At 38.4% G+C, this 25,796-nt stretch overlaps 1 protein-coding gene across 1 annotated transcript in view; it reads right to left on the reverse strand.

Annotated features, from left to right (window-relative positions):
* The window catches only part of LITAF (lipopolysaccharide induced TNF factor), an 88,943-nt gene that overhangs the window by 32,175 nt on the left and 30,972 nt on the right, over positions 1 to 25,796 (reverse strand). The window lies entirely within an intron of this gene.

Below are 25,796 nucleotides of genomic sequence, written 5' to 3' on the forward strand. Positions count from 1 at the left end.
ACCAGGCAACAATAGTAGATGAACGAGAATTCACCAGTTAATATGAGGATGGTAAAAGATGTTCATCAAGAAGGCAAGTTTTATCCAAGGAGATAAAAGAAAGGAGTAAGAAACTTCATGGTCAAAAATATGTAACTTTGCCTCTATCAGAGCACAGATTATTTTGCAATTTAGGAAAGAGTTCGCTTATCATGCACAGATGCATGGTTACTAAAGCCATGCCTGAGTGAACAAAGTGAACGAATCTCATGTATCAAAAGTAATGGAAATAGCATTTCACCACAGATCTTAATACCAGCAAGCTTTACACTCTGCCGGTAAGTCTCTGAACAAATGACGACAGGAAACGTATTCTGAGTCATGAAATGAGAACGCTCTGAGAGAATTCTGTGAGAATTTGGTCATACTTCCACAAAGAACGGCAGCATAAAAACATCTTACATTTTAAAGATGTAAGGATAAAGGATGGGATAGAAATACTTTTTTTATAGCACCCTGTCACTTTTCCAGTGTTACTGAGAAGTCTTCCAAATCACAATTCTTTTGTAAATATAATACACATCCCTTTGTTCTCCTTTGCAGTTCCTGTATGCATGTAACACTCACCCTGTATCCCAAGCTGCTGCAGAATACTGGAGTCTGTTCAGGCACCTCCCAGTACAAACACCCTGAGCTCTCACAGAGCTGCTGGGCTGGGCAGCTCTTTAGAGTGGATGAGATAATGGTTTCCAGTTGAGAAGATCCCTTTGAAACAAGCTGGTTTTTTTCAGAGCTGCATACAGCCTATTTACTTTAGCCCAGCTCATCTGGAAAAGCAGAGATAATACAAAGGTTCCCACTACTCTCCCATGAATTGCTTGAGTTACTGAAGTCCTGGACACAACAAAAAAAGTGGACTGCATAATTACAGGTGTTAGGATTGCATATACTAAAATATTTTCTTTTCAATCACAGGAATAACTAGGGAGAAAATTGGGAGAGTTGAAAGCTGGTGTCTTTAGCAATTTTCTTTCTAGGGCATGTAATTCACCATCAAGCATGCCTAGATAATGCCTTGCAGCCAGTAGCACCGAGACACATACTGAGCTTTGTAGTTCATGTAAGCAGAGAACAGGGTAGTTTTTATCTAGGACATAATTGCTTAGCAATGTTTTAAATAACATTCAAAACCTTCAATAAAGTGAAAACTAGGCTTTATGTATTAAAAGCCTGCCTAGAATTAGAACACCCAGTGAGCCACAATCTCTTTTAAATTTAACAAAACAACTGCAAAGATCCTTCCCCCAAAAACCTTACAGTAGGTACATTAATTTTCTGACCCTCCATTGTTTTCCTCACCCAGGAGAGAACGCTGGGTCAAATGACCTGTGCTAGCAAGGCCTAGGGCAGCACTCTGGGGATCTGAAGGTGTGCAGCAGAGGCAGCCACGCAGCAGAGCTCTTGCACCCTGTCCTGCTCACCGACCTCATGGACAGCAGCACAGCATGAGGAATCTCCTTTGTCATCAGTAGTGGTAAAAATGTACACTGGCTAAAAATCAGACTAGAAAAGTAACATCTGCTACATAGGTTTGCTTGGTATTGGGAAAACTTGAAAAAATTATTTAAAAGAGCTTCAAAGCCCAGAAGAATTGTCTTTTCTCATATCCAGAGCATTCAGCTGACACTTTCAAATACAAAACCAAAACACTGATAAATCTCATACACCTCTCTGTTACATTCCATACAACTAGACTGACTTTACCCTTTCCAGAGTTTTAATCATAAAATGAAAGCTTTCATATGCAGGTTATGAATATGAGTTAGTGAATAATAATACTTCCTGAAACACTCCAACACTACATCTGAAGACAAAAGGAAGAGCTATACTTCCAAACCCAGTACCCAAGCCTAAACAGCTAAATTAACCACTCACTATTATCCACTCTAAATGCCGGTGACTGTAGGAAATTAGTAGCATGGCTTTTTAAGTGATGCCCCTAACAAAACCAGAAGATAACACTACAGCCTGGACCATAGATGAGAGAAACCAATTTAAGCCTCACAGGAATTTAAACCAAAAAACCCAAACTCCAAACCAAAAAAAAAATTTAAAAAATCAGGTTATTTGTATAAGTACACTTTTAGTTATGGCCTGAAATAATTTTTTATTCTGCCCAAAATAGCTAGGCTGTATGGCATATGATAAAATCACAAAGTTGCATTATAGGCTGAGTGCATTTTTTTAGATTAGAGAAATTACTTGAGCTTTTCATAAACCAGGCTGAAGCCTTTTTGGCCTCATTCTCCATTGTTAAGCACACAGCACTATATAAAGTTCTGGTATAAGTACAAGCACTTGTATAAAGTACTAGTACTTATTTATCTAATAACAAAAATCTGATGGTAACAGCACATCTCTTTTTCCCCTCCTCAGTCATTTCAAGTACCTGTTCACTTGGAACTATGTATTCCATTCTCCTTCCATGGAAATTAGCACTGACAGTGTAGAACTTGCTGCAGTGCCCACACAGCACTGGCACTTATACCTCGGGCAATGATCCAGCATGCACTGAAAAAGTAGTGTCTCTTTGTTTGGCATAAATCTTAAACACTGGTCCATTTGTGTGTCTAGTTGGTTGCAGACTTTATCTTTACTACAGTTATTTTCAAGCACTGCTAGCTGGAGAAGCCATAGCAAGTCAGGCAATTAGCTTAAACTGGTTTAGACCTCTATTCATCCTACCCAATTTCAGGCATCTAAGGCGTCTCAATTCTTAATACAGCCACCTGCATTGCAAAGAATAGATGCCCCAAAATCAAGCTTAACCCAAGCATTCTTTAGCAAGTGCTCAGCTTTGTAATTTATGATTTATTTTAACACACTCTCTGTGTACTTCAGTGTTTTGTTTAATGAAGGATTGAAGCTATTCTTTTCTGCAGAAGTTCTATCATTTACAATTAGAACTTACTGCATCACTGAAACTGGCATGTTTTGAAAGTACTTGAAGTCTGTACTTCCAACAAAATACAGGTGCAAAGTGCACTAAAAAGAGCACACCCATGCCTTGAGCTCAGACCACAATCTGCCTCACTTTCAAGAAACTTCTGGGAAAAATCTGAGAGTGTCTGCGAATAAACAAAAAGAAGACAGATATCTTTTGCATTGATTCACCCCCTAGACTCATGCTGCCAGTTTCACGGCTGCCAGACTGTAAAAATGGCTTAACCACAGGTCTCATGTTACGACTTGGCACTTAGGTATCACCTCATCCTATTTAAAAAAAAAAAAAAGATGCAATTTGAAAACAAGTGGTCTTGAATGTGCTGGACTGAGTTAGGCTGCAGTCTGATGTACACAGTTCTGAGGCCTTGCTCCCACACAAAAGTTACAGAGTTTAAATTGCAGTTTAAACAAAAATAAAATGAGTCATATCCAATCTAGTTAAATCAGTGGAAATCACTCCAATTTCATTAGTACAGACTGTCTCATTCCAGCTCAGCTATTACAGATACTCATAGTTAAACATTAAAAGCTGCTTCAGACTCTTTTCAGGAATGAATCTCAGTGTGATTTGGGCCATTTGAAAATTCTATTTATTCTAAGCTATAGATGTCCATATACTTTCTTGTACTCTAAATGCTCAAAAATTACAAGCTGAACAAGTGTAAACAGCTTGTTCCTGGTAATAACCAAAATTGTTGCTGGGGCTCTTTCATTAAAAGATCTTCCAGTCTTTCTGACAACACCGACTTACACACATCTAGTGAGGCTGTCAGTTTACTTAGAGACATTCAGCATTTCCATTTACTGTGAAAATGGAACTTTGCACGTGCAAGTATGGATGATGCAAGTAGAGACCTATGTACAACATAATTGACAGAAGAATCCCCATGAAAATAGGAGAATGTGATAAACTATATCACAGAAATGGACACAGTTAATATGAAATTAAAATCTACATATAGATCACCAAGGTATCTACAGCTTGAAAAGTGGGGAAAAAGCTTCCTATCTATCCTGCTTCTGCCATGTAGGAATGCAAAACATTAGACCTCCAACCCACACAGGTTCTTTCTTCTGAAGAAGCAAAGTTCCCAAAGGGCTTCTGTGTGAAAACGTTACCAATGCCTCCCGGCTCATCACTGCAGCAGCAGTGTTGTACAGCCAGCCACCTCTCCTTTTCATTCCTGTAGATGCCCCTCTTTCTGCAATTTTCTCCACAGTTGCTTGCTTCAGTAATATCACTTTATCTTGTTAGTTTTCACCCTGTTTCTTCATTCTTATTTGGTTCTGGGTTTTTTTCAGTGCTTTTGCTATGGTGATAATATTTTGTGCCAGGACTCTTTTCTCTCCTCATTCCTTCATTCTGGGGATCAAGAGACAAATTCTACCTGATCACATCGGTGTAAATCACACTTTGCTAGTGAGAATGGTATTACTGCAGATTTACGTCAGCATCAAAGAACTTGGCTTCAGATTCTTTCATACGCTTCCCAGATGCCTCTTTTTTTCCCCTCAAGAGTATTGCAAGGCATTATCTACACTGTAATAAAAGACTAAAAAGCTTTAGGTACATAGTTTATTGCCTATTGTAAGAAATTCAGAATGCCTTGGTCTTTCAATTGTTTCTGTTTGCCTGTTTGCCTTATAGAAGTGAAGCCCAAACCTACTTTTGATGCTTATGTAGGGCTTAAGTCCAACTGAATTGTTTACAAACACGGGTCTCTCTCTGCAGTATAAAAGCATGTCTAGAGGCTACCCAGGTTGTGCCCAAAGCTTTGAAGACCTAAGTAATACCGAAAAAGACCTGCCCCTGTTTCCTTTTCTTGTGTCGTTTTCAAGTTGGTCTTGTAGGCCTCATCCAGGACAGCAGCTGCCCGTCCCCCACCACAGCAAGAATTGTTAAAGAATGAGGGCCAGAGCATCCTGGAGCTCAGCACTGATTAAGGGAGGAAATGCATGCTTGTATCATAAACATCTTCTGCCGCTAACAAAGGGTTAAATAACTTACTCAATTGCAGTCTTCTTTGACAGCATTAAGAATAAAAAAGTACTACATGGGAGCCAATAAAGCATTTTTCCCAACTTCAGCATATATTCAGAGGATCTGTGCTTTACGCAAGATGGCAAGAAAGAAGCAGCACAGTAGCAGATTTGACTAAAGGAGTGGGCGTTAACAGACTAGGTCTGACATCACGCAGAGGTGTGAAACAGGCCTAAAAGCGTAGCATGTAATAATTCAAGGTCAAAGGAATTCAACAGTAACTTACTAGACAGAATGATAAATTGGGAAGTGAGCAAATTGTGCCTTTCTCCAGTATTAGACAGGATGGTGCACATTCCTTAAGCCTCAAAGAATTTAATCCCAGAATTGGCAGGAAGGGTGGAATCCTTTATGTGGTCTGCAAAGTACCTGGAGACACTTTGGGAATTGAAAGGAAATACATAAATGTAAGTTATTTCCCTTGTTAAGGAAGTTGTCATGAATCAACTCTTGCATTATATCTATTGCACTTAATTTCCTTAAGCACCTTTGGATTCTCTGGCAGAAAGGTGGGTTGGAGAAAGTGGGCAGCACAGGAAAGTTGGAGATCTAGAAGAAAATGGGGTCTCTTTCAAAAACACTTCAGTGAGAGCTTTCAACTCTTCTACTTTATATGCAAAAATCATACTAACATTTGAAAAAAAGGTGACTAAATATATAGCGTACTGATTTCGTTCCCTATCTGACAAATTGTATCTTCTGTTGGGCTGTAATGAAATTTGAAGTTAAATGACAAGCTTCGTTCATGCTGCCAAGATCCTAATGAGCTGCATTCCCAGCTTGCTGAATCAGGAATGAGATCCCTTTCCCATAGAAAATGCTGGCGAGCAGAGAGGCAGCAGAGACAGCAGTGGCAGAAGGGCTGCATGACCTGCAGCACTGGCTGGGGAACTCAGAAGGCAGTGGAAAAGGAACATTGTTTCCCTCACAAAAGAGGCAGTTATAATGACAGAAGACTCACAAGTATTAGACATCCCCACACCAAATGCACAATACTCCATTCATTCCTTTTCAAGAAATGAACTATTTTCACCCAAACACAAAAAAAACCCTGGATTTCCTACAAGAAAAGTTTAGTAGATGTCAAAGCCTACATCACTGCATCACTGATAACCAGCCTTGAAGTATCAAAAGGAACATACCTTTTGTCTTGTTGATGGATTGCAGAAACATTTCTCTTCCTATATGAAATGGTAAACAGGACTTCGTTTACACACACGCATACATGGAGGCTGGTATGCTCTCTTACCTAAACTCTGCAGGAAACTGGCCAAATGCTACAGGAAGTTAGGATCTGTCACTTTTATGGTAAAATCTCTTCTTTGTAGAGCTCTCCTTCAACTGCATAAAATATGGCCCTAGAAAGAAGAGCTGAAGAATAACATCCCTAGAAATTACAAATGAAGGAGGTCTCTTGACTTGCTGGGTTTTATACATGGACTCTTCAATAAGGTAGACCATGATCTTCCCATGTCCATGAGCAATGCCTGCATCCAGTGCTTCCATAAAACTGTGTGTGGTGGGTTTAGATCCATGCAGATTCTTACATAAGTGTTCAATTTTAGGCGTGAGTTGTATGCACGTAATTTTCTTTGGAGAAGCCCAATATACAGACTGAACAGATAAAAGCAATGACTCTACTAGGCATCGACTAAGATGTTCTTGTCTTTGTCAGTTCATCACACCTTAGCTGGATAGTCTGAACTTGGCTATACAAACAGCTTAGAAACAAACAAGCAAGGAATTTGTGGAGCAGTTTGCACATGTTTTCACAATTTCTTGCAGCTTTCAAACAGGGACTGTCTTACTCCTTTAAGTCTGCTAGGCAATTTGGAAGGAAAGGTATTGAAAACAAACTGTGGATGTTCCGTAATATTGCTACAGAGAGTGGAAGGGAGGTAGCAATACCTGTTGCTGTACCTACACTAGAAGGTCCTAAAACAAGAGATGCTCAAGAGGGTGAATAAGCTGCCATCTTCCTTCTTTCCTAATGCTCTGTAAGTCATTTTTGGCAGAGATTTCAGGCCGAAAATTTGTTGTTGATTTCAGCAACAATACATCCTCCAGGAATTATTCTGAAGATGGACATCTATGGTTTATAAAAAGCTTTCTATACCACATCATTTACACAGAGAAATGAATTAACTCATATCAGCATTAAATTATAGGCTGTAGTTGTGTTGTAAATTTTGCTGGTGAATCTGCATTGTGCAGTTCAGTTGCTAATCAGATCTTCAGTTTAATAAAATTGTTTCCATTTACTGTTAATCACATTTGCAATTTGCTGCTAACAGAGTTTCTGATTGCTGTTAGTAAAGGCTTTCAGGACATTGGGGGACTGCACATTCAGTTCTTCATCTGATCCTACTTTGTACGCCATCATACAATGGACTGCTTAAATAAATATTCTAAAGTAGTTTTGTGACTATTCAGCTGCCATTCTACATCACAGGGAGATTGGATGATGCCCTTTTAAGACTGATGCATGACCAAGATGTTTACTAGCAAAAACATTTATGGAAAGTGAATTTCAAAGCAATTGCAGCATGCTGACAATCTGTGTGTGATCATTTAAATCACTGAAGTACCACCACAAGATTCTCAATTAAGCACTAATGCCTAAATATAGAGATTGTGATTGAAAAATTGGAGAAATAGCTTGGAGTGATTTGAAGATTGAAAATTCATCAAAGTAAATAAATAAACTTTAATTCTGTGCAAAAAGTCACTAAATTGGAAATAGTTTTCTCAAATCAATGTGTCTGTAACTCTGCAAAACTGTGGCATGAGTTTTCCCCTTACACAAGAATTGCATGATTAATAGAACAAACACGTATCTCTTCTAATAAGGGCGTATTTGAGTTTGGAAGTATTTCTTATACCTTGTGCTTGAAAATGTATGACAAAAGCAGAAATTAGTCATGGAATGCTGCTAAGAGTTTGCCCAACAAACCAGTTGAGACATGATGGACTTACAGAAAATCTGTGTTCAGGCTTTGGATATAAAAATAGTCCTGTGTCAGCAATGAAATAATCTTCTGTCTTAATTTCTCCAACTCATCCTTCAAAAGTGGTTTATCACAAACACACAATTGTACATGACTAGTCTTCTAAAATCAGTGAGAATGCTAAGATTTCTACAGGACTGATAGCTCAGTCTGCTTACTTCTGTCTTGCATACAGATTTCTGAACAAATTAGACTTTATTTAGGTGAGAGCCTTAAATTTTGCTGTTAAGATGTTGAATGTCCTGTAACTAATTCAAAATATTTTTTGTTCCATATAATTGCAAGCGTACCACTCCCTCTGTCTCTCCAAATGCTGGAATTAGTTTTGCCCTCAGCTGTATCTATTCAATTTCCACATATTATAGCTGCAGTTAAAACTGCAAGGGCCTTGTTTTGCTCCACTGAAATCGATCCTAAGCCAGCAATTTAGTTCAATGACAATGTGCACTAAATCTTTGCTATCTATTGAAGAGAGAGGCTAGGAAACAGGGACTTGCAGGTCCTGGCTAACTATCCCTGTATGAGCTCCTGCATGACTGCTCAGATCTTCAGCTTGATGCTATAATGGCAGGAGTATTAGCAGTGAGATAGTATTAGAGACAGCATGCTTCAGAATTTCTTCCAAATGCTCTGAAAATATTACTGAAGAACTCGTATTCCTTGCACTTTGCTGTTTGATGTACTTGGATATTATCCTATCCTTAGGTTTGTTTGAGCTGTTTTTTTTTTTTAATTTCTTGCCATGCAAGAAGCTTTAGAATCCTTTTACTAAGTATAGGTGAAGCTAACAGAGCTTCCTCTCTCTCCTCGTTAATTCTGTTTTATTCTTACAAAAGTACTTTCAGTGCCTGTCAGGAGAAAAGTCCTCACACACTGAAAACCATCAAAACATGTAGAACAGAATGGTAATGCAATCTTAAAGAGATTAAAAAAACCTTTTGAGCACAGATGTTATAACACTACACTAGTTGCTAGTTTCTCATGCTTTAGAAGTTGCTTCATTGCTACAGAACTACTCAGGATTCCTTCTCTTGAGAAACAAACATCCTTCTCAAGAGAAACAAGTTACAGACAGTATCAGATTTAGTGATAGAAAGATGCAGCTAACCATGCCTTCCTTCCTCCAGCACCCCTGAAGTAGTAAAGACCTCCGTAGTGCATCAGGATGGGTCCAAATTAACTCCTCTTTGGTCTTATGCCATTTTTGTACAAAGCAGTAATGTGGCATACCGATAAGAGAAGACAGGAAACAGTATAGCTGACATTCTGCTAGAAATTGTGTGTGTGAGGATGTTCTCCATAACTGGCGGCTTATTTGGCCATGCTACTTTACCCACTCCCATGTGAAAGTGGGAGATGTGCACCTGCCAAAGAGCTTGTAGAGCCAAACTCCTGCAAAGCTTTTTGCAGAGTAGCAGTAATTCAAGAGGAATGCCGCTTCTTGGCTTCTGGGTTGCACAGAGCTTTACCTTAACAATAGTTCAGCTTCAGTTAGGGAAGCAGATAGGGGAAATCATAGTTAAAAGCTCAGTCAACTCAAACCCTGCCAAAACCACACAGCATGAAACCCTCTGGAACCTCTCTGGTTTGGATTTCCATCTCTTCCTGCCTTACCACTGTCTGAAGGTACGAAAAAAAAGAAGAGTCCTAGTTTAGTACCACCATCCATGTACCACACAGCATTCTCAGTTTGAAAATGCTGACCATGCTGTTCTGTTGTTCCCACTTCTCTGCCTGTAAAGACAATTTTTGATAGACTAATGAGCACTTTGCCAACCTTTCTGCCTTCTGTCCCTTCCCACACCCACTCATACAGTATCTGCTTTCACAGTAACTAGAATAAGCACATTCTTATGCTCTCCTGTAATTAACATAGAATTTTGGTCTATCCATCCAAGCTATCACTAAACCATTTCCCCTAAGCATCTGTAGCAATTTCAGCAGCACAGTGCACTTCTACTGTATGGTGTTTATTTTTCATTTACTCTTGTGCATTTATTTTGCCTACAGCTGTCTGATCACAACACAGATGGCATTAAATTCATTGAGCATTCAGAAAAGCATCTTTCCTGTGGGATGACAAAGTCTCATTTGCTGTGCAAGTTTAATGCACTCTGTAGTCTGAAGAAGAGCTGTGTGCATTTCCTTTGCATTTCTTCCACCAAGGCTGCAGTCAAGAGGCTGAACACAAAATCCAGAACATGACCAAGGAGGTTTGTCTTACTGTCTCCCACTTGGGATCTGTGCTTTAGAAATGAGCTATAACAGTACAAAAACGGCATATATTTGCTCTGTTTGTAGCCAGTACTTGCTTTCCCGTGAGGTGAGTAGTATCTTGTGGGTGTTCCTTGTGTATGGCCCTGTGGCTTACACAGCATTGCTATATTGGCACAAAATCTTTTCAAAAGGACCGAAAATCACCATATCAAAATGTTTCTCTACACTAATATTCCACGTGACAACTATTAACCACTCCCTTTGCCATCATAGATGCACAAAGACACTACCTGGACACATGCCAGAGACATTAATGAATCATAGAATCACTTAGGTTGAAAAAGACCCTTAAGATCAAGTGCAGGGGACGAAGCTTAAATGCACTGTGGAATACGTAAACATCTCTCAGTCCAAACTCTCTCCTCAAGCCAAACTATAAACCCATTGAAACTCGGGTGGAAAGAAAGCAAAAATGGAAGGATTTTCTCTATACATGTGACACCCCCCAGAAATTCATTAGGCCCTCTTCCAGGGAGAAATGAACAGAACATAATTGACATTAGTATTCTAGGAAGCACCTGTCACTAATCTATCATGTTTCTATGTATATGTTTGTCTGTATATACATATAGGCAGTGTAGCAGCCCCTCAGTCTGTAATGCTAATATAGCATGTACATGTGCTAACACAACAAAACAAAAGGGGCAGCTGCACTGTCGGAGCACAGACATCCCAGTTATATGTTAGTTCCCTCCTGTTTCCAGTCCTAGGTCCCTCAATAGAAACCCAGTGTGAAATAAGACATTTCTCTCTTTACTTGGCTGTGATGTGTGGACACCAAGTGGCTGACAGTCAAGGATTATGTGGGACATAGATCTCCAAGCACAATATCACAGCATAGACTACAACTCAGGCCAAACACTCTGTAGTTCACTCTACAATGCAAAATCTCTCTCAACTCCATAGCTACAAGCAAAAGAAGTTGCTTTGTTCAAAAAAAAAAAAAAAAAGAAGACACCCCCCGCCCCAGGAAGTTCAGATATTACGTGCCTACAGATGGGCTTTGGTCTGTAGTCAGAGCAGCAAACAGGCTCTTGTTAATGTGTAAATATTAAGGACTCACAGTTTCCACTGCAGCTGTTTAGTTTCCACTATCCACTCAATAGAGAAATGACATTTGATTGACACTTAGAGTGCTCATACTGCAAATATTAGTTTGGATTCCCTGGCCCCATTATCTCCAAATACATTGGCAACACATTAATTCTTATATATATATAAAAAAAAAGCCACCAAAAAACAACAAGTGGCAAAATATGTAACAAAGTATGTAACACGCTTGTATTACATTTTAAAGATAAATACAGAAAGTGTTAGTTGACAAATACAATATTAAGCCAAGAAGTCCCTTAAATAATGTGGCGGTCCAACACTAAATATTACTATTGTTACTTCATTTTTATTCTGTCAAGATATCCAAGCCAAAACAGATCACAGGAATCCATTGACTTGAAGTATTAGTCATAGCTTTATTCAGGGAAATCACATCTTTTATCTCTGCATGTGAGATGACCACGCCGTGCAACCATTTTTTCTGATAACTTGTGTGGGCTGGTGATTGTTGTAATAGCAAAGTATTGCTGCCTGAAATAACACAAAGGAAATAGGTCTATGAATCTTTTATTCTCTGCTATGGGTCAGAAACTGTTTTTCCTTTTGATGCTTCTCACCAGTTGGGGGATAATGGTTAAGGAATTTTTTTAAGGTATGTTAATAGCTTAGAGTAAGGCATGTACATTGTTGAACTTGCAGTAAGATCTACGTCACACATCATTCTAACACAGCAAGCACTACCTCTGCTCAGGTGGCAGCCTGAGATGCTTGCTTTCCTGTGAGAGAATGAACAATGATATTTGTAGGAATCCTTACTGCCTTTAGACCATAAAGGATTAAGCAACAGTAGGAACAGATGTGTTTGCATGCTCTATTCTCAGCTAATACCCTGCCATTAGGCAACACACTAGCAATAATTCTTTGGCAAGATGAGGGTCCATCAAGATGTAATGAGGATCAGTAACTGCAAATGGCATAGCAGTGCTGCAGAAGTGAGAGTCATATTTTTAGAGATTACCTCAAAGTTAATACCAAAGTTTCAAAGAAAAGGCTTTAAGAAGAATTTAAAGAGATGCTGGACTCTGGAAATTTGTACCAAAGCAACTAGAAATTTTTGAACGTGAGTACTTTCAACTCCAAACTTTCTTAAATGGTTCTGGTTAGGCAGAAAGAATGACTTCCCCAGCACATCCACTGTGGAAGTGCAACCAATCCGCCCAGCACCTTGTGTTCAGTACTGTGAATGTGAGAATCACTTCTCATGAAATCCACATCTGCACACGGATTTAGCGTTAATCGGCACAACCAGCAATTGAAACAAACCACTTTTGCTGCTGCTGGAGGATATGAGACCAATTTCATACAAAGTGCACAGGAATTGCAGATCATCAGCAACCATATTTAGACACTGTTTATTCAGGTATAAGTGAGCACTGGGGTAAATGCAAACTAGAGGGAAAATTTGGTTAGTATCCTGGTGACGTTCATGTGGTAACAGTAATCCCTCAGTAATCTAACACTAGCACAACATTAGATTTCTGTTTGTCTGAGGACTGACACCTGTGGAAACCATTTTAGCTTGCAATCTGATTTCCAACCAGTATTTGTTAAGACAGAGAATATTTGCTATTCCCCATATGTGCTGTGTTGTTGCTAAACTTCCCTGTAAGATGCAAAAGACTAATTGTAACTGTAATGACGTGCGGAATTAAACTTTATAACTCAGGATAGGTTATAAAGCAGGTATGTTTAATTCAGTGGCAGGCATCAGGGTGGATAATTCCAAAAGCACCTGCTGCCTTGACTTTTGTGCACGTGTGATTTCAAGTATACATTCATACATATTCAATAGATGCCCGAGAATAGGTTGGGTTAAGATAATTAGTCTACCAAGAAGTCATTAACATAAGTTTCCTCCCATTTGCGCTTGGGCACTGTCTCCTGGTGGTGGTTGTGGTGGTCATTGAGGATGAAGGCTTGGTAGTCTCCCGCGTTTCTTTGAAACCAAAAAACAGGACAGATCCGGTTTTCCTATCTCAAGGTACAGGTGTTCGCATACTAGTGTCTTATCAGCACAGGAGTATCCCAGGTCCATCTTATCAGTACAAAGGGCCCCAGGACCGGGCCTAATTTGCAAAGTCACACTGTGAAGCTCCTCTTTGTACATACAATGAGAGTCTTAATTATTCTAAGTTTTCCATATCCTATTAATCTAGTTATTTCTAAGTTTTCTATCAGTAAGATACCTTCTGCAGGGCTGAAGATAATTATAATTATTTATTTTAAAATTTATAATTTATAATCATTTATAAAAATAAAATAAAGTTAAGGTAATGCTTTTGAAGTCAATACACCTAGGTGGGTATAACAGCTTTTAGTTCATTTGCTAAATGAATTCAAATTGTTTATTTTATATCGTATTTGCTAATCGCTGACTGTTCCTCTGCCAAATAAATATCATATTTCAGAGGTTGCAGTCATTGTCAGATCTACCTCTTGCTTTATTTAATGTTTCTCTTAATCTAGCAATAGGACTACATTATATTAAAGCCCTTCCCTGTTTGACAGCTATGAGGACATATACCTTCCTTTCAATTTCAAAGACTTCAAAATAGTCAGATAATACATAAACTGCATCTAAAAGGCTCCATCCAACTTTGATGAAAAGTCATACTTTTTTTTAACATGATTACAGTTTTCCACAGACCGGTGAAAATATTAGAAGTATTTAAACACACAATAGCATAACCAGCAGAGGCAGAAATAATCATTATTTTAACATTTTCACATGCACTCACCTTCCAGGTTCCTTTCAATACTTAGAACATTCAGACTGACATTATCAAAGCCTGAGGCTGCCTGAAGATGAATTCCTCTATAAACAAACAAAAGCAACTAAGCAGTTTCTATGGATCAAGTGAAAATAGGAGATTTCACCCATTGTTAAATGCTATGCAATTTAATTTGAATGGGGCAGCAAATGAGGTATCAAGAAATGATGCCTGAAAAGAAACAAAGGATCATTTTTGTTGAATAACAAGTTTCTGAACATCACAGATTCATTTTTTAATAGAAGTCTCATCTCTAACTTCACAAAATGCTTAGAGGGTTGTAGCCAAACCATGCATTTATAAGATGCGTTTCCTTTGTTTCATTGTTCAGTTTTACTCCTTTTGCAAAGTTAATGGCATTTCCAGTTGCTAACCTATCATGAGAAGTGTTTTGTTACATCAAGGGGAAAAATCAGACACTAATTTGTTTTGCAATTCTTTTTTTCATTACCTGGATTTAGCACGTTAAATTCTGCTCCCAGCTGCCCTCCCATAATCTCAAAGTACCTTGCGAAGAGTCAAACTTTGTTAATACAGATCTGTACTGTTAATTTAAAAAAAAAAAAAAAAAAAAAAGGAAAAAATTGCCCACCACTGAAGAAGTGCAAAAGAAGCATGTTTACTTCCTTTAAGAAAATTTCTCCATGAGTGGGACAGACTTTAACATTCAATTTCAAATTGTGAAAGTATTAAGAGATTACACAAACAAGCCACTTGCTCCAGAAAAGCTTCAGTGAAATAGTATCGTGTCAGAAAAGGCAGTCAGCGTTCATGGGCAAACATAAGTGAGCAGTTTTCCTCTTGTCCCTGACAATCTGTTGACACCTGAGATTTACAAAAATAAATGTTTTTACTAGTGTTTCCATTATTAGATGATCTAAACACGGTGGGATTTAGGTGTATGTAAGTACAACAGCCTACGTAAAGATCAGCAGCAGATACCCAGACTGCTTTGTTACAAAATGCAGATATTCACCTTGAGCTTTCAATATTTATATATAATAACTCTTAAGTAACAATGCTGGCAAGGTCTGTGGTTATAAAACCTCCTAGTTACAATTCTGCTTCTAAGACCATGTATAAATTACTAGCAAGAGCTGGAAGGAACTCAGATACTCTTTTGAAAGAGCGCAAGATAGAAGGAGGCTCTCATTTAATTACATTCAATGTGGCCACATGAAATGTCAGTTATCTGGAAGTCATGCACAGTGTGAATAATATCATTGCTTGTATGCATTTTCAAAAAAGAAAAAGTCTGCTTCTGTTAGAACTAGTGTTAGGCCAGGCCTGTTCAAATCGTCTATACCAACATGAAGGCCAGAGCCATGGAGGGGTGACAGAGTAGCCACTGAGCCCTGTCAGCTGCTGTCACACACAGGCAGCGACGGCAGGGTCCCTCGGAGGCAGCAGTTCAGAAGCCAGAAGCAATGTTGCCATCACTCAGGGCTAAGGCTAATCAGTTATGTCCTCCTTCAATCAGAAGTGACACAGACTAAACCAACACAGCTGTGAGATACTCCTAAGTAGCAAGCCAATCTGAAGAAACTCAGAGCATAACTCAAAATCCTAAAGCCTAAATTAAGTGTGCAAGTGCTACAAGTTCTCCCTTTTTAGAAAACCTAACTTGAAACAAAGATAGGGACAATTTTGAGTGCTCTTATGAGAGGAGGGGGGGGGTAAGAGATAGGGTAGAGTTTAACAATTGTAATAGTCTGTTTAGCTGTTTAGGGTAAAAGTTGTAAAATTTAAGCTGTTTGCCAAATCTTACACAGCTTGCTTGGGTACTGTGATAAGGTGTACGGGAGTAAAGGGCTTCATGACCATATAAGTCCAGCTTTATGACCATATAAGTCCAAAGAAAGATTACAACCTTGTAAGAACAAGCCAAAGCTGGTTCTGCGGTTTGGACAAAGAGCAGGACGTTACTGAGCCTGCGCCAGATGTGGGGGTCACGAGGAAGACTCACCTGCCTTCATCCTCAGGACCCCTGACGACCACCACCAGGGGACACTGCGCAAACTCAGTCGGGAGAGAGATATGGAAATGACTTGCAGAACTAATTTTAATACAAAGCGGGGATAGGTAATGCATATGTATAGGCGTATTACATCATATTATGAATATGTAATGAGTTGTCTTATAAAAACAGAGCAAGTTTTCGTGTTAGGCACGCACGGTTTTGGCGGGACTACTCCCCCGTGCTGCCCAGCGCTGAATAAACATACCTACTTTACAATCTTACAGATTGTGGAGTCTGCTTTCCGCACGTCACTTACATACATTAACTTAAATCAAATCACTTTTTATTCCTTTGAAATGTGCCAGCTTCAGAACATAATTTTATTTTATAATTCAGTTCCATCAGCCAGTTTATGCCTGATCTCCATTAAGGAACCACAACTCAGGACAGATATAAGAGCTAAGCGAGATTTAGCATTTATCACAGAGCTGTCAGTAATTCATATCATAAGGGCTTAATGTGTCTTCTCAATTACTCCTGTGCCCCCTTATGGTATGTAGAGAAAGGTTATTTATTCCAAAATCTCAGCTATACTATTTCCAACTTGGTTTGATACAAGCAAAGTTAACTTAGAAGTAATAAAAGGAAGTGCGCAAGCAGTTTTTTATCTCCAGTGAGAAAAAGTTCTGCAATCAAAATTCTTTCTTATGGGGTAAAAATTTCAATCTTGCTAAATTATTTCAATTATGTAATATTAATCTTTGAACAGTAGACCAGTGAACACTGCACTCTATTAAGCTATTCATGATTACAGATTGGTTTAAAATTAATAGGGAAAAATCAGCTATTATTAGTCAATGTAATAGGAATGAGACTACTAGATTTTCTTATTATAATACTGTGTCTTCTACAGGTGAATACTACAACCTCCATGTGCAATACCCCAATTTAAGTTTCAAGCCAGAGAAGATGAACTGAGCAGTAATATTAATAGTTTTTTAGGCAAAAGACCTTACAGACTAAGAGTGTTTAGCTGAACCCCTTAGAAGCCTTTACCATACAGTGCATTCCTTGCAGGATTTCCCTCTATCTGCCAAAACTCAGTTTTGCTTCAGACAAAAAAACCCTGGAAGCTAGTCTCCTTCAGTTGAATAGAGAGAAAAACGAATCTAATTTCCACACTATAACGTTGTTTTTTTCCTCCTTCATGCCTGCTGCCACCTCTGTTCAGACTTCAGCTTTATCACAGCCGCTGCAGCAGCCGGGAGCACTTTTTGTGTTGCATGGTTCTTGCTGCTGTTGTGGAGGTGCTTCCTGATGAAAAGACTTAAGCGGATAACTGAGCAATTCAAATCATACATAGACACTTTGATTTCTATCCCTCCCCCATTGTTTTAAGAAGGTACCACAGCCACAAAGCTTATCTTGATACAAGATATTTTTCCTTTTAAAACTATTGTTGATCCTTCGCCAGAAAAGCACTGGCAGTTGCAGTTTTCCTAACAGCTTTTGAAGGCAAGATGAAAAAGTAGATGATCTATTTACTGTGGACATTTAAAAGAGGCATGCAACACTGGTCTCAAGACACTCACTTCACACTTCTATATTAAAGACTGCTAATATTATTCTGAGAAATTTATGCATTGTGCAATGCCAATATACAATCACCTGTAGCATGCATGGAGGGCTACTAGACTGGTTACAACCTTGCAATTATTTAATCCATTTTGTATTTTCTGAACCAGATTTTTCTGCTGAATAAGAAATAGCTACAGTAAAAAAATACAGTTGTAGCATTAAAAACTTTGACCATCTCTACTCTAACCGTGGAGGTTTACCTGCTGTGTGCAGCACAGAGGGAAAACACCAAGTACCATCCTTGTGTGCACGTGAGGCAATCAGAGCCCACAGGCTTGAAAAGTGACAGGAAACTCAAAAACCCAGAAACCACTCATTACCCATTTTAATGTCTACAAAACACAAGCCCTCGTAACACTCCTTTTTATCTTTGCCATCTAACCATTGCTTACATAGCTGGAAGCTAACTATATTTTAATCTGTAAAATCTTTCTTTTAGATGCTTACACATATTAATGAGGGACGAGATAGGAAATGGAATAAAAAAATTAAGAAAATTCTGGATATATCATAGCATTCCACTTATGAGATTGCTAGATGTATATGGAGGCCATTCTTAGATCATTTGCAGCATGTTTTTTTCCTTTAAAAAATCTTCTGTATTGTGCAATTTACTGTCTACATTATTGATTCAATGAAACCACAAACTGCCATCTCTAATCTCCTCTGAAGACAGGCTGGGAGAGCTGGGGTGGTTCAGCCTGGAGAGGAGAAGGCTCCAGGGAGACCTTACAGCAGCTTCCAGCACCTCAAGGGGCCAACAGAAAAGCTGGAGAGGGACTTTTTACAAGGGTGTGTAGCAACAGGCCAAGGAGGAACGGCCTTAAACTGAAAGAGGGTTGATTTAGATGAGATATTGGGAAGAAATTCTTCCCTGTGAGGGTGCTGAGGCGCCGGCACAGGCTGCCCAGAGCAGCTGTGGGTGCCCCATCCCCGGCATGTCCAAGGCCAGGCTGGACGGGGCTGGGAGCCGCCTGGGCTGGTGGGAGGTGTCCCTGCCCGTGGCAGGGGGCTGGGACTGGGTGATCTTTAAGGTCCCTCCCAACCCAAACCAGTCTGTGATTCACATTACTTTCCTGAGGATGACTGAGTAATTGAGACTGATAGAGGTGTCATCAACACTGGAGAAAAGTACAGCTTGAGCTCTGGTTACAATAATATATCCTGCTGAAGTTTCAGGTAATATCTCTGAAAGTGTATCCTTCTGCAAAGGAACTTCTAACTTTTTTCAAAATCAGGATTTTTGTTTCTGAAGGATTTGGCATGGCTCAATTTCCTCCTTTGTCACAATCTGACAATTACCTAGTTAAGACTTTTCAGAATATTTGATATTCACAGTACATCTTTCTGTATTTCATACATACTCGAAAACATTTCTTCCTAAGGCACTGATACAAAGGCTGAAAAATAACCCTTTTGTCATTGGCTTTCTGGTAGAAGGTCATTTTGACTTAATTTTTCTTTTTTGTCCTGCACAAAGGAAGCAGATATATGTGGGCCCAATAATCTTTGCAGTAACTCCAGAATGTTGATGCAACATAGGAAGAATATTCAGGGAGCAGAATATTCCAAAAAGTTATGAGAATTAACATCAGAACTTTGCTGTTTTGATTTTGGACATTTTAATGATATGCTGCTCATGGCATTGGTGCAAGTGCCAGACAGCAAAAATATGCAGGAGAGAGAATAAAAAACCAGTAAGTTTTCCAGTTGAATACACAATCCTCCTGCTGCCTGAGGCAGTCAATATGACTGCAGTGCATGCATGTCAGCATGGGTCTACAGGGTACTGCAGGCTTGAGCTAGTCCCTGTACCATTTACTCTTTATCTTCAAGAATTAGATTTTTGCAGATGTTTTAAGACTTATTCAGTACAGAAAATCTCTCTGCAAGTAGAATAAGGACATTAAAAGAGGATGATGAAAAGCAATTAGTTTAAATTAAAAATTACTAGTCAGTTCAAGACATTTAAGAAGACACTAAGACAACTGTTTTACCCAGTCTGAAATGCACGTTTCAAAAGAACAAAGGAGGCATAAGAATTCTATGCAAAGGCAAATGTTAAATAATTTTTTTTTTGCTGGCTTTACATTTTTCTCCATGGAATAGTGGATTAAAAAGAAACAAGTGAAATGCATTCTCCTACACAGAACAAGATGGCCAAAGAGGCATTGGTTGTATACAGATGCTGCATAGCACAGCTGTACTGAGGTTTAGCTTAACTTTTGGTGGAGATGGAGGACAGACCCAGAAAAGTGAAGCATATCTTTTGAGAAACTCAGCATTTACAATGTTGTATGTAATTATCCCACAAGAATGCATGCACAACACTCAGCAGCAGAGCTATTACTAATAATTACATAGTCAATGTAGTAGTGGAAAATGTCTAATATAAAGTCTTTCAACATGATTTGACCTGCTGCATTCCTACAAATGTTTATTCACTGAAGTAAAACAATATTAATAAGTTGGTTATTTTAAGCTATGACTGTGAATGTTATCCTGTTCAAAAGAGTAAGCATATTTTCATATCCTTTGCCCATCCTTTATGAGCTACTACTATCTGCTTTAAATCAGCTGAAATTAGCTGCTGCTTGGGAGCCATAAAGAGCTATCAATTACTTTTTTCTCTTGTATTAAATGAACTGTGGTTCTTCATATTAGCTGAGGAGTAAGTTTATATCGATACACCTGTATCAAGATGGTCCATATTTATACCTTATGAACAATCACCTGGCTATGACAGTTTCAATGCAAAAATCTTGCTAATGTCAAACAAGCTGATACCATACTGCACCAGCACGTTCGATATCTACCTGTCATCTATAAAAGTTTTGCCTGAAATCTGAAGTTCAGTATGGCTTCACACTGATCTTGGACAGTAGATCAGAAATGAAGACTCTTCAAACTCAGCGTGCATTTATCTGTACTCCAAGCACACTGATTACACAATGTCCCAAACCAGCCTCCAAACATTTCATGCAGTTTTCCACAGGTATTCAAAGCAGACGCCCATTCTGCATCTCCCTTGGCAAGTCCCAAAGTCCAGCTGGGGAGCATTTGCACTAGAAGCACCATCACAGGTGTCAATGTTCTGTGAAGTTACCTTTTAAAAAGCGATACATATGATGATGGACCTATGTGAACCATTTAAAAAATGAAGGGCTCATTTAAATGAAAATACTTTTAAATTTTCGTTAATGGAAAACTGTTGAAAATCTACAAAATGTGTTTTTGCTGTAGATATGTTGGACTTAATTTTTAATTTTCCTTTCACATCTGGAAAAATTAGATCTTATAAATGAAGCTTCAACAAGGCGAGCAGATCTTTTGTGACCTTTAAAAACAATTTGGCAAGTTGTTTAAAAGCGTTAATTATCCCCAGCCACGCCATAAATAGAAAGGAACAGATGAAGACATTGTCGCTTTAGGCACTGACTGGAAAGCAAAGTGCAGGGCCAATGTTATTTTTCACAGAAAGGAAACTATACAATGATAGTACCAAAAGTATATTTCAGTCTTTCTCCTTGGTTTTAAAGGCTCTAGACTTCTTCGTAGCATGGCAAAAAATCGAACAAATATATTGACTCTATTGCCCAATCCCCTCTGGTGCTAAACTTGTGATTCCTGTGCAAAGCAGGGCCAGGCAAGTTCTGGGCACCTTCTGCAGGCTGAGCACTTTCTTAGCAAGTTCTGTGGAGCAGAAAATGCAAATCCATTCTGCTGGCTGGGATATTTTAAGCAGTCGTTGAGAGGGAAGAGAATAAAAATAGCTTTATTATCACAGCCTTTGAAAGGCTAAAGTGCATACAGCTGGCTTAAAAATGTTCTGTACATAAATAAGAAAATTAAATCTTTTGCTCTTCCACACCTATATGTTAGGTGGTTTGTTTTGGCTTTGCTGCATATTTTGAGGTTAGTCTGGCAAGCAAGGCATTTCACAGGAAAGCTAATACTTTTACACTGGCAGAGTGCAAATTCACATCAGTCTGGGGGTTTTTCCAGGAATTCCATGGAAAAGGCAGACTTTTTTCATGTGTCACATGGACAACATGTCTGCAGCGGACTCCATGTCATTCCTTCCCCCTCCTTTCTCCTACCCCTCTCCCCTCCATCAGGTACAAAGATAATGATGACTGTCTTCAGTCACAGACTGATTAATAACATTTCAGATCTGCTCTTACCCCATATTAATGCAGATTGTATTTGCAGTTCTGATCTGACCTGAATGATTGAGAGCAAATAATTTTTCAACTCTATTACAGTATATTTTAGATACCACCAAGAAAGAGTCTTCCTTCCAAATGTATAACCTTTGATATTAAACCTAGGTATAGATGCTCCCTAAAAATGCAAATGAGTCATTTTTGTTTGAAAATTTCAGCATCTGTTGAGACTGCAGATTTAAGATTTAGTTCAGAACCAGTCCAGGCAAAATAAATCTTTACAGCTGAAGGATAATATGACAGGAGAGGTAAATTTAAGCATTAGGAACCAAGTAGCTCCTTTTCTAGAAATTACAGAACTATAGAACTCATACAAGTTCTTATTGGTCTGGACTTCTCAATACAGTATCTACATTTGGAACATTATATTAAAAAGAGAGGTAAGGGAAAAATAGATAATCTTTTGAGTTATTGTGTTCAAAAAGGCAAAGTCATTATTATATCATCTAAAAGATGGAATTTTTAAAAGACATTCTTGACAAAAAAACTAGCAGAACTATAGAATGATGTTTGAGATTTGCATTTTATTTTACCAGTTTATCTGTGACTATATAAAAACTTCCAGAGGCCAGTGAATCATTATACAGTATTTTAATTAAAAACCTCTCCACTGACTGAATGCATGAAGCTCTATGTAACACAGTATCTATACTGGTAGAGCCAATACAGTTCGACCTACCATCTCTGCACAGGGTACATGGAATACAACCAAAAAGCACATTAGAACAACACAGCTCAATAAATATTGGATTCCAAGTCCAATCCAGTTCTCTTCTTTCATCAAGTAGTCCAAGAAAACTGAAATTTAATAGGCTTAGATACAAATAAAACTATGCATTCTAAAGAATATTTTGCAAATATAAATCCACTCTAAATGAGGACCGAATTACAATCTTCACGACTATTTGGATGATATTTTTCCTCTAATCAACCTGAGTTTTAACTGCTACAGGCAAGATTATAATAACAAAGAGATAATCAATATTAAGGAGTAAGAGTGTTTTGGACCTCAGAATAATTTAGATTATTCACATCTTACATTACATAGGCATAAAAGCATGTTTCCTTATGATGCCTATCAAGTCAGCATTTCAGTTTCAAGACATTCTTAACACACAGAAGGAACATCAGGCAAATGGTTATTGAAATTACTGATAAAGCAGTAGGAATACGCCTTTCACATTTCATGCTTCTGTTAATGTTGGGGGACTGACAAGACAAAACCAGTAAACTTATACTTTGTACTGTTCATCCAAAAGTTTGAAAATAAACATGTTAGAATATTTAATAGAGCATTTTGCACATTTCTAATTGCTATGTAAATAGACACACTGGTTCATTAACACCTCACGATAACTCTGGGAAAGGGGAACACTGACAGACAACCTGATCTAAACTAAACCTATGGATGGTCACATACAGATTGTGTTAGAGACAGAATCAGAAAACCTGTTCTGCCTAAGTGTTAGCCACGAGCCAGGAGCTATGCCTCTAACAGAAGAGGACTGGGTTTCCTTGCCGTTTGCTACACCTATAAGAGAGTCAAGTTAAACATATCAAGGATGCATCAAAAGTCATTTTTTTGACAGTTATTTGTGAACAAATCCCATTTAGGTCATACTTGCTAGAAAAACTGAGTAAGGGAATAATTGGATTGGGTAGCATGCAAACTAGTACCCACTCAAATGAAAAGAAATGACCTACTTTCACTTTTATTTCAGGCCCTAAGCAAGGATTACAATGTTCTAGCAACAATATGCTATGAGCAACTTATCTTTCCCCCTGCTAATACAGTGCTGCATTTTTTAGTTGAACTGAACGCTTTTCAAAGGTCATGGCTTAGATCTGAAAGCAAACTTTCTTGCCTCTTACTTTTTAATTCCTGAGGCTACTCTCCAAATCATCTCCCTTCTCTCTCACAACTGTACTTAACTATCTGCCCTAACTGCATGTCAAAGGACTGACTGGCCATTAATGTACTGCTGAGACTGAGACACCCTGTGTAGCTCGGAACAGAGCAATGCCTAATCATCAGCTCCTTGTACATAAATAAAGAACATTGCTTATTTTGTCCCATGTCCAATCTCCTCCTATCTACTCCTACCTACTATAGATTACGTGAGTCAAAAGTATGTTCATAAAGACTCGGCCATCAACTGATAGCTTATTCAAGACTGGTCAGCCTAGCAGATCCTGACACATTTTTCATTTTTCTTTGAGGACTTCTTAAGCGAAGCCAGATTCATCATTGGCATTATTCCACTGGCTTTGCTAAAGCCACAATATGGGTTAGCGTTTAGGTGAACTGAAAAGTGTATTACTAACAAGTGCTGAAGAAAACTAATTAATACGGCTCATACATACATGGTACGAAGGTTTGCGCTGTAAGGAAATTCTGTATCTCCTGTTTGCTTTGGTAAAAACAGAGACTTTACAGGAGTCATAGTCAAATAAACATGGACATTATCTGTCTTGCCACTTTTATTTTTGCTTAACTGTTACACAGATGCCACTGTAAAAATAGAGTAAAGTTAGCCAGTGTTAACTAAAACTTCTGAACTACCAGAGTACTTCTGCTTAGCAACAGTTTTTCAAAGTAGATTTAAATACTATCTAATCTAATTAATCCAGCTTCACACATTATTGATAATATTTTGGGTTTGTGGAATTTTGTGAACAAAATTGATGACAATAATGCAGCATTAAACCTCTCATTACTACACTTTGGTGTAGAAAAAGTGCCTAAAGAAATCCTAGGTTCTTAGAACACTCAGACCAGAAATAACACCCGGATACTCTGAGACCTACTATATTTTTCTAGCCAAGACTTTCCTGCTCATAATTTCATACATCTATAAATTTTTGCCTTTCTGAAGGTGGTGTACCCACTGCAAAGCAGCTGCTTTTCCTAGGGCAAATCAGCTCCCCCTTGAAGATCCTCCTTCCTCCCCCTTAATAACTTTTGGTGTTACTTTATTAAGGACAGAAAAATACTTCACTGCAAAAAGTCTACAGAGGGGAATGAAAAAAGCATATCAACATTTTTGAAGGATACATTAAACAGAAGAGATATATACAGCAGTTTCATGGAAAGAAAAAGTGTTTGTTTGCTTTTCTATATTAATTTTTCATTCTCTTTTACACCAGAGAGCTTTGATCATGACAAACAATCCAGTTGGCTCAGCAAAAAGAAATAAGGCATTAATGAATATCAAATCCAGAGGAAATTCTTCTAGCTTTAAAGACAATATTGTAGTTGTTGGCAGTGAATGCTTTTGTATTGGTCATTCTTTATTTTTGTTAAAAGTAACCAATTTGGATACATGTTAAATCAATCAGATTGCTGGCTATTATTCAGCAGAAAATGACCAAGGCATTCCCACCCCTGCGGTGGACTGGCTGGCACTAGCCACTGAGAAGAAAGGTCAAGCTTATATGTAAAAAAAGTAATGGAAAGGGAGGTGAAACACTGGTAAACAAGTTTTCCTCAATACTCCCTATACACCAGCACTACTGCTTGGACATTCAAGCCCAGATGCTGCCTTTATTCCCTTCAGCAAGCACTATTACAGCCCCAGAGGAAACTGCATAGTATTTTATGTGTATTGATAAAAGAATGAAACTGATTAATGAGGTCTAGAGGAATGTGCAGATTTTTCCCTCTAACTCACCCCTTCTCTGGACTGACTTTTGCACATTGATTTTTTTTTTTCTGTGCAATCAATTTCATTTTAAATTGCTTCTAGCAGTTATTTTGTTGCTATAGGAGCTTCCACA

Source organism: Falco punctatus (genome assembly GCF_963210335.1).
Source record: "Falco punctatus genome assembly, chromosome: 4".
Classification (NCBI taxonomy): Eukaryota; Metazoa; Chordata; class Aves; order Falconiformes; family Falconidae; genus Falco; species Falco punctatus.